The sequence below is a fragment of the Vigna unguiculata genome, chromosome 5 (assembly GCF_004118075.2).
Source record: "Vigna unguiculata cultivar IT97K-499-35 chromosome 5, ASM411807v1, whole genome shotgun sequence".
In the NCBI taxonomy this organism is placed as follows: Eukaryota; Viridiplantae; Streptophyta; class Magnoliopsida; order Fabales; family Fabaceae; genus Vigna; species Vigna unguiculata.
In genome coordinates, this window is record NC_040283.1 from 23,692,565 (window position 1) to 23,701,272 (window position 8,708).

Consider the following 8,708-nt stretch of genomic DNA (forward strand, 5'->3'; position numbering starts at 1 on the left):
CATACCTCCAACCAAAATCTGCATAAAATGGGCTTTCTCAAGGTGGGAAATGGATGGACAATTGTTGGAGCTGTTGTTGGTGGTTCACATGACCATGAAGCTGGTCCAAGTGGTGCAAATCAAAAGGAAGAACCAACTGCTGGACATATGGACTTGATTCCCTACAACCCTCCAAAGGATAGAGGCCTTGTGTACTCACATTTTGAGAGGATGGTGCTGGACCAATTGCATGAGCTCAATGTGTCCCAACATGCACATCACAACTTTTGCAATGAGAGATTTAATGTATTGGATGGCCAAATCCATGACATCCATGATATGCTCCACTCATTCTAGACCAGAAATGATCCTCAGGATGACTGAGTGTGGTGGTTGTTTAGGATCATGCATTGCATCCTTGTGTTTGTGATTTTTCAGTTTGAGTTTTGTCTGTTTCAGTTGATTGTTTTTCATTTCAGTCGGCTGATTGTATCAACTTTATGCATCTGTTTTCTGATTTCTGTTTCTGTTGGCTGTATTCCCTTCAAGTATTAATAAAATGATATGCAATGCTTGTTATCTTTATGCATTTATTTTGTTTGATGAATCCAAAGGGGGAGAAAAATTGGAAAATCAGAAACCAATTAAACTAAGCATTGAACTAAGCTTTAAAATTGGAATCAATAATCAAATCTAAATTTGAACCCATATTATTGATAGGGGGAGCATGATCACATTTGTATACTTGCTAGCTTGTGCGTAGTGCTACTGTAAATGTCTTTCAGGTTCACAAGCTTCAAGCTAAGGTGTCACTTCATCAAGTTAATGGTATCCAACAAATGGAAGCATTTGCAATGAAAGATAGAAGAAGATAGATGAAATGAAATAGAGGTTGGCTTTATCAAATCAGGGGGAGATTGTTGACATGAGAAGCCAAGGTGGTGTGCTTCTTGAAGATTTGATAAAGATTGAATGAAACTCTTTTGAACTATCTTGAAGCCATTACCATTGGAATGAAGCCTACATTGACGAAGGAAAGGTGATTTGATGATAACCATGTTGATCATGGCTGGAACGTGTGCTCTCTATGTAGTTACATAATTTAGAAAGTGTATTTTAAGTTTGTAATTCATGGTGTAGACCTTATAGCATTAATTAGATGTTTTTGGTCTTAGGTGTGTCTTTTAATCTGTTGAATGGTTTTTCAACAGGTTAAAATGTCTCTTTTAGTCTGTTGAATGGTTTTTCAATAGGTTAAAAGGTTAGCTGTAGTAGTCTTAAACTTCAACAAATTCAATCAGTTGATTTAGTTTTTAATCGACTGATTTCACTTAAGTCAAGTGAAATCAACCGATTGATTTGAAAATCAACCTGTTGAATTTCGTAACAGTTTGACTATAAAAGCTGTGATTTTCGAAAGAGAGATGAGTTGATCATTTTAGAGCGTGAATTTGTTCTGGAAACTTGTGGAAACTCTCTCCTTCGTGATCATACGTGTTGCAGCTGTTGAAGATTGATCTTGGATCAATTCTTGGAGCTTTTTTGGCTTGGTTTGAAGCTTGGAGAAAGTGGTTTGTGATAGGATGGGTTGTGCTACCATTGAGGTTTGATCTTTCTCAAGCTTTGGGTGTGTGCCTGGTGGTTTTCCAGGTCTGCAAGAGGGTTCTTGCTGTGCTTGTGTGATTGTTTTGTGATTCAAGAGTCTTTTGTGGTGTTTTTGCATATTTTGTAAGTGTAAGGGTGGATACTTTGTAAATCTTTTGAAATAGTGCAAAGTCAAGCTCAGGTTGCCTTGACAAATTGGATGTGGCTCAGGTTTGAGTGAACCAGTATAAAAATCTCGTGGTGTCCTCTCTTCTCTAACCTTTCTCTCTTGCATTTTCATTTTAAAGTATAAAGAACTTGTGCTTTAATCATCTTTTTCATGTTCTTGCATGTTTTCATAGCATTTGAAACATTGAGCATGTTTACATAATCATTTGGAACCTATCTTGATCATTCTTATGCATTGTTCCTGGTTTAAAATTCAAATTCGCATTTCTACATTTTTCCCAGTATTTTAGTCGACTATTTTCCTGTTTCAATCAGTTGATTATACCAGAACAAAATCTGTTTAGTAAAATCAATCGATTAACTCTATTTTTGATTGATTGAAAGTGTACAGTTCAGTACTATTTGCATCCTAACTTGGTGATCTATTTGATTCAATTAAATGTAGTTTTTAGCTTGCAAAGATAGCCTAATTTTTTTAACTAGCCAATTGATGAGTTCAAATTTTTGCCCTCATTTAATGTTTAAATTTGGGGATTTTAATAGAATTTTTGTGCTTAAGGATTGATTTAATTGGGATTTGTGATTATTGGATTTATTGAGTACGTAAGGTAAAAATAACGTAAAAATTGATTTTAGTTGCATATAATATTATCGGATATTCTAATGTTTGTTAATGCAACTGAAGTTTGGTTTGAGTCATTAAAAGTTTGGATTCGAAATATTCAAAGTTACAAAATAAGTTCAAAATCAGGAAATTCTGGAAAAATTTAAATCAGGACCTAAATGCACCCCCAGTTCTTATTTACACACTCCTCTTGCAAGTGAACCACAAAACCTATTATGCTCCCCCAGTTTTTACTAAGTTGCACCCCTCCTACCACTTAAACTCCACTCAACCAGATTATGCCACGTGGCAATCCTCACCTTCTAAATCTGTCCAGGTTTTGCTTCAAAAGTATGGGGTTGTGCACAAACTTTCTACACCATATCACTTCCAAACTAATGGGCAAGCCGAGATCTCAAACAGAGAAATCAAGAGGATCTTGGAGAAGATTGTGCATCTCAACAGGAAGGATTGGAGTAATAGACTTAAGGACGCTCTTTGGGCTCATAGGACTGCTTACAAGGCACCTATAGGGATGTCTCCTTATCAGGTTGTCTTTGGTAAGCCATGCCACCTTCCAGTGGAGATAGAGTACCGAGCCTACTAGGCTGTCAAGTCATGCAACTTCTCTCTTGATCAAGCTGGAGAGGAAAGGAAACTGCAGTTGAACGAGTTAGATGAGATCCGTCTGGAGGCATATTAGAACTCTATGTTCTACAAGGAGAAGACCAAGAGATTCCATGATAGCTCCATAGCTTGCTGGTTTTGCTGCTGCTGGTTACCCTGGTTTCCCCATCTCAAATTAGGGTGATTCCTCCATCCTGGATTGTATTTGTTTGTTGACAAATCATGGTTTTACTACTGATGTTGGGGTCTATTGTTGTGGAAAATATTAGCTGCATAGGCCTTAGAAGTATCCACTGGTGTAGAATAAGAAGAAGAAGCAACAACCTATTGTTGCAATGTTGGGCAAGAGTCTGTAAAATGATCAACAGATGTACAAAGGCCATAAACTCTTGCAGCTGGAGCTCTTTTATTGGAAGCAAGTTGATTGGCCAGTGTGGTAATAGCATCAATCTTACTCTCCAAATTCTTGGTATACTCGGCTGCCTCTACATCATGGACTCCTCTAACAACTATAACATTAATCCTTGTGCCAAATTGTTGAGAATTGGAATCCATGTTCTCAATTAGTTGCCTAGCTGCAGCTGAGGTCATGTTACCAAGAGCACCACCACTTGCGACATCAATCATGTTTCTATCCATGTGGTGCAGGCCTTCATAAAAATACTGCAAAAGGAGATGTTCAGAGATTTGATGGTGAGGGCAGCTTGAACAGAGATTTTTGAACCTCTCTCAGTACTCATAGAGGGTTTCCCCAGATTATTGCTTGATGCCAGAAATTTCCTTCCTTATGGCTGTTGTCCTTGAAGCTGGGAAGAATTTGGCAAGAAACAATCTCTTCAGGTCATCCCAGCTCGTGATGGACCTGGGTGCAAGGTAGTACAGCTAGTCTTTCACATTGCCCTCCAATTTATGAGGGAAAGCCTTCAAGTATACATGGTCCTCCTGGACATCTGCAGGCTTCATGGTGGAACACACAACATGAAACTGCTTCAAGTGTTTGCACGGGTCCTCACTTGCAAGGCCATGAAACTTTGGCAACAAGTGTATTAATCCAATTTTTAACACATATGGAACTTCCTCTTCAGGGTATTGAATGCATAAACTATCATAAGTGAACTCTGGTGCAGTGAGCTCACTCATGGTCCTCTCATGAGGTGGAGGAGGTTGAGCCATGTTATCAGTATGAAAATCAAAATGCTCAAAATAAACAGTATGCTCAGAATGCAAAGAATGAGGAGTGTCAGGAGTATGATGAGAATCAGAAGAGTTAGGAAAAGTCACTGAATATTCAGCATGCAAAGATAGATTCCTAAGATGTCTACGTCCTCTGTGGAATTTCCTATCAATCTCAGGGTCAAATGGTCGTAATTCACTTGGGTTTCCCCTAGTCATGCACCAACATAAGGTATAACTACAAGTATACTCAAACGAACTCCAAATGACTTGAAAATTGGTAGGATTGTCCTTTGAGTGCTCAAACAGAACCACAAAAAAAATCAGATCAAAACCCAAAGTACAAGTACTTTTAAAATGTTTTAAAAAGTGAAAAAAATGAAGAAAAATCACAAAAAACATTGCTGAAATGTAGAAAATGGCATTTTCTAGAGAATCTGAATTTGCAAAAGGGCAAAGCGTGTACTAACAAGGTAGGAAATTAAATTTCATCCCAAATGCATATAAAATAATGATGATTCTGATAACCAGAGCAAAAGTTATGGTCCTCTGAAGTTTCACTAAAAATCAGTCCAAAAAGTTTTTAAATCTCTCAACTCAGACCATACGAACTGCTCCAACTATTTTTCCCATCAAGTTCAATGTCTTAGAAGTGGGGGGAAAAAATTTCAAGTCAAAACAAGCACCGTAGCTACCAGAAAAAAAAATCCACAAGTTAAATGCCAGAATCGTACATTATTCATGCACTATTCACTACACTAGAATTGACACTATTCATGCGCCGCGACACTATTCACTCTACTACAACACAAACAAGGCGCACACGACAGAAAACACACTAGAATGGAAACAAGCACTGAACAAAACAATAACATCACAATGAATATATACCAACTCAACCACACTTGAACTACACACACCAAAACACTTAACATAAACACACTAAAATTTTTACTTTGAACAAACACTACAAAAAATCATGTATATAACAATGTTTTTAATACGACGGTTAATTAAAATTGTCGCTTTTCGCAGTATAATATGTCAGTTTGATAACAACCATAATGTACATGTATAATATGACGTTTCTAACTACCATATTTTACATTGTCATATTATATTTAAAATTGTGTCATTTTGAAATGCCACTTTATATAAAATATTATTTTTATAATTTTATGAAATTATTTCCTGTATCATTTTTGTCTCGATACTTACTTTTTTTTTTGTAAAACTTTGTTCCTTCTCTTTTCTATTTCATTTTCCCACTCAACAATTTAATATTTTTTTAACTTTTCAAAAACTTTTAGTTTCCAAAATTATTATACAACTGTCATTTATAACTTGGACAATGATACTTTAATCCACTTTTTTTGACCCACTTTTAACCCACCACTTCAATCACCATTAGATCATCACATCACATCACTAAAAAGAATAAAAAAAGATAATCTAATGGTGATTAAAGCAATGAGTTAAAAGTGGGTCAAAAAAAATGGGTTAAAATATCATTTTCCTTATAACTTTTGTAAAACTTTGTTCCCTCTCTCCCCGTTTGCCTCTTTCTTCTTTCTCCTTTCTCCTTCATTTCACCCTAAATCACTTCACTCTCAGAACGTTCCCTCACGTCTTCGTTCGCTCTCCGTTTCTCCTTTCTCCTCTTCGTTTCCCCTCTTTCGTTTCACCTCTTTCTCCTTTCTCCTTCATTCGCCTCCATTTGCGCCTCCATTTGCACCTCAGTCCATGATTGCCGCCGTTCACATTTGCTCGATTGGGTTATTCAACCTCGTTCTGAAGGAGAAAGGTTCGATTGCTCGCATTTGCGCCTCAGTCCACTCCTTTTCTGTTTCTGGTATGACATTCATCAAAGTATTGTTGCGTTTTTGAATTTAATCTTGCCTATTTTTGATTTGAGTGGCCAATTGTACGATTAGGGTTTTCTGTTTGATTCCTTCGCGCGAATGTGAATTTGAGTGTGAATGTGAATGGGGAATCAGAAGCAGAAGTGGACGCAAGACGAAGAAGACGCACTCATCGCCGGAGTAGAAAAGCATGGTCCCGGAAAGTGGAAGAACATTCTCAAAGATCCCCAATTTGCCCCTTTTCTCACTTCTCATTCCAACATCGACCTCAAGGTAAATCCTTTAACAACCAACACTTTTTTCTTTTCTTCAATCATATTACAATTGGGTTAGGGTTCTTAAAACTCCCCCTCTTTCAGGACAAATGGCGGAATTTGAGCGTCATTTTCTATATGCAATTCTGTTATCGATATCATGCTTTGTAGATCTTGAGATTTTAGTTCCAGTTGTTTTCTAAGGTTTCTGACTTACCAGAGCAGTCTTATTGGAGAAGTAATCAACATTTTTTTGTATGTCAAAGTATAAATATTTTGGGTGGTAACAACCGACTTGTTTGCATTGTTTTAAATTATCCCTTTGTGATCTTCACTATTTAAGATCAATTCTTGAACTCCAAGACCCTGATAATGGTTTTGTTATGATCTTTTAAAAGTAGTATGTTTAGGCCCTGCTCCTTTTCTGTGGCGGAGAGGAGAATTGGAAAATTACTTTAATATGGTTTGTTTATTGCCTATATTATTTTTAAGCATTACCATTTTTATTTGAGAATGATATTTGCTAGGTAAATCATGTATTAAATTATCTTTCCACTAACATTGTTCATGAAAATTAAACTCCTAAACATGCTCTTTTTATTAATTTTACTTTTAAGCATGCATTAACTAATTTATTTGTAGGTCCAGAAGTACACTAAAAGATTAGTATGGGTTCTTCAATAGTATTTTTCAGCAGTCTCTTCGTGGACATGGTATTCCAATATGGTTGAATATATATTTTTATGTTCCTGAAAGGCTGCAAGAAGCTATATTTCTAATTTACAATTTTTTGTGTCATTTGATCTGTCTCTGATTTGGTGTAACACACATTTGATGTATAACAGATGGGGATGCCCTCAAGGCAAATTCCCATGGTCATATGAAGAAAAAGAGACTTACTATCTTGTGGAAGGAAAAGTGAAGGTGTGGGTTAAATGAATCAGTTCAAATTTCTGCTGGTGACTTTGTTGTGTTTCCCAAAGGGATGAGTTGCACTTGAGATGTGCCTGTTGGTGTGGACAAGCACTATAAATTTGAATAAATCCTACAAAAGGTGCTTTTTAGCTTTCAAGATGCTATTCTTTTCTTCTGTTTTTCTCATGCTTTTTGTACATTTCACTTTGTTTAGTAACACAACGTTAACAATGGAATGGGTTGGATTAAAGTTGATGGTAATATCTCAATTACCTTTTTCCACAGAAGCAATATTTGACATTTAATTATTGTTTAAAGGAGAGAATCAACAAAATGAATATTTCTCCACAGATAAAATATTCAAATATGTATATAATAAAGACACCAGAACATATATAAGAAACAACATTTAAGTTTTGTTTGCTTATTTTTCCACTCACACTTTATTTAATTATGTGAAATTATCTTACTAGTGTTGATTGTATATGTTAATGATTGGTGTGTCTGAACCATTTCAATTTTCCAGATCTAATCCAAGTGTTTTCTGAGTTACTAAGGCATATCAATTTCATACAACATAGCGGTCAATTGGGTTTGAAACTGTAAGTGACATTGCTCCCATATTAGTTCAAGAATTCAATAAATTAGTATTATTTAATCTGTATGGTTATTTAGTTGTATTTTGGTAATTTTCATTTTAAAACTGTTTTCTAAATATAGTTTGTTTAAATCCTTATTGATTTCATTTTTAACAGTATATCTATAAATTAAGGAAAGATATATAGTTTATAAATTACTATTAACTTAAAAATTTAAGCGATATGAAATTTTTAAATAAATAAAAGCAATGTGTTGTTAATTTTTCTCCACTTTATTAAGTACTAAACCATATAATTTTATTTTCCACGGGGACTTTCCACGCAAGCAGAAATGTCATATTGAAGTTTATGTCTTGAAGCTTGTTTTTAGTATTGTAGGAGTAATCTACTCTTTACCCTTACTCATATATACTATATTATTTCTTCGTTGCAGGCACCAGATATCGAAAGTGGTGTGTCATCTCCGCATGAAATACTAGGATCAAGTGGTGGAAGCAAAACACCTTAGACTTAGGACTTTTAATGTTGTCTTTTTTTTCTTAGATGCTTGAATATTTTGGTACTCTTAATGTTGTCTTTTTTTTTTCCAAATGCTTGAATTGGCACTTTGATGTAGTTATGTTATATTGACAATGAATCAATTTAGTTTATCAATTTCTATTTGATAGTGCTATAATTTTTTATATATTTTAAATTATCATGAAAAAATAATTTTATCGAATTATGAAAGTATAAGAAATATTAAAAAAGAATAAATAATTAAATATTAAAATTACGTCATTTGATACATTTGATAATGACGTAATTAATCTCAGAATAAATTGTAATTAATTAAATTGGTGACATTTAAAAATGTCATAATATAATGATAATAGTGTCAGTTTAAAGCGTCATTTTTCACATTATATTTGTCATCCAGTAA

At 34.9% G+C, this 8,708-nt stretch overlaps 1 long non-coding RNA gene and 1 other non-coding gene across 2 annotated transcripts; both read left to right on the forward strand.

Annotated features, from left to right (window-relative positions):
• Positions 1-3,668: 3,668 nt before the first annotated feature.
• Positions 3,669-3,775, forward strand: LOC114186435. The gene has a single exon (XR_003605093.1). It is a non-coding gene; the product is annotated as a small nucleolar RNA R71 (small nucleolar RNA).
• Positions 3,776-5,705: 1,930 nt separating this feature from the next.
• On the forward strand, positions 5,706-8,446 carry LOC114183931. The gene is made up of 5 exons (XR_003604527.1): positions 5,706-6,008; positions 6,091-6,291; positions 7,118-7,326; positions 7,714-7,789; positions 8,220-8,446. It is a non-coding gene; the product is annotated as an uncharacterized LOC114183931 (long non-coding RNA).
• Positions 8,447-8,708: the final 262 nt, after the last annotated feature.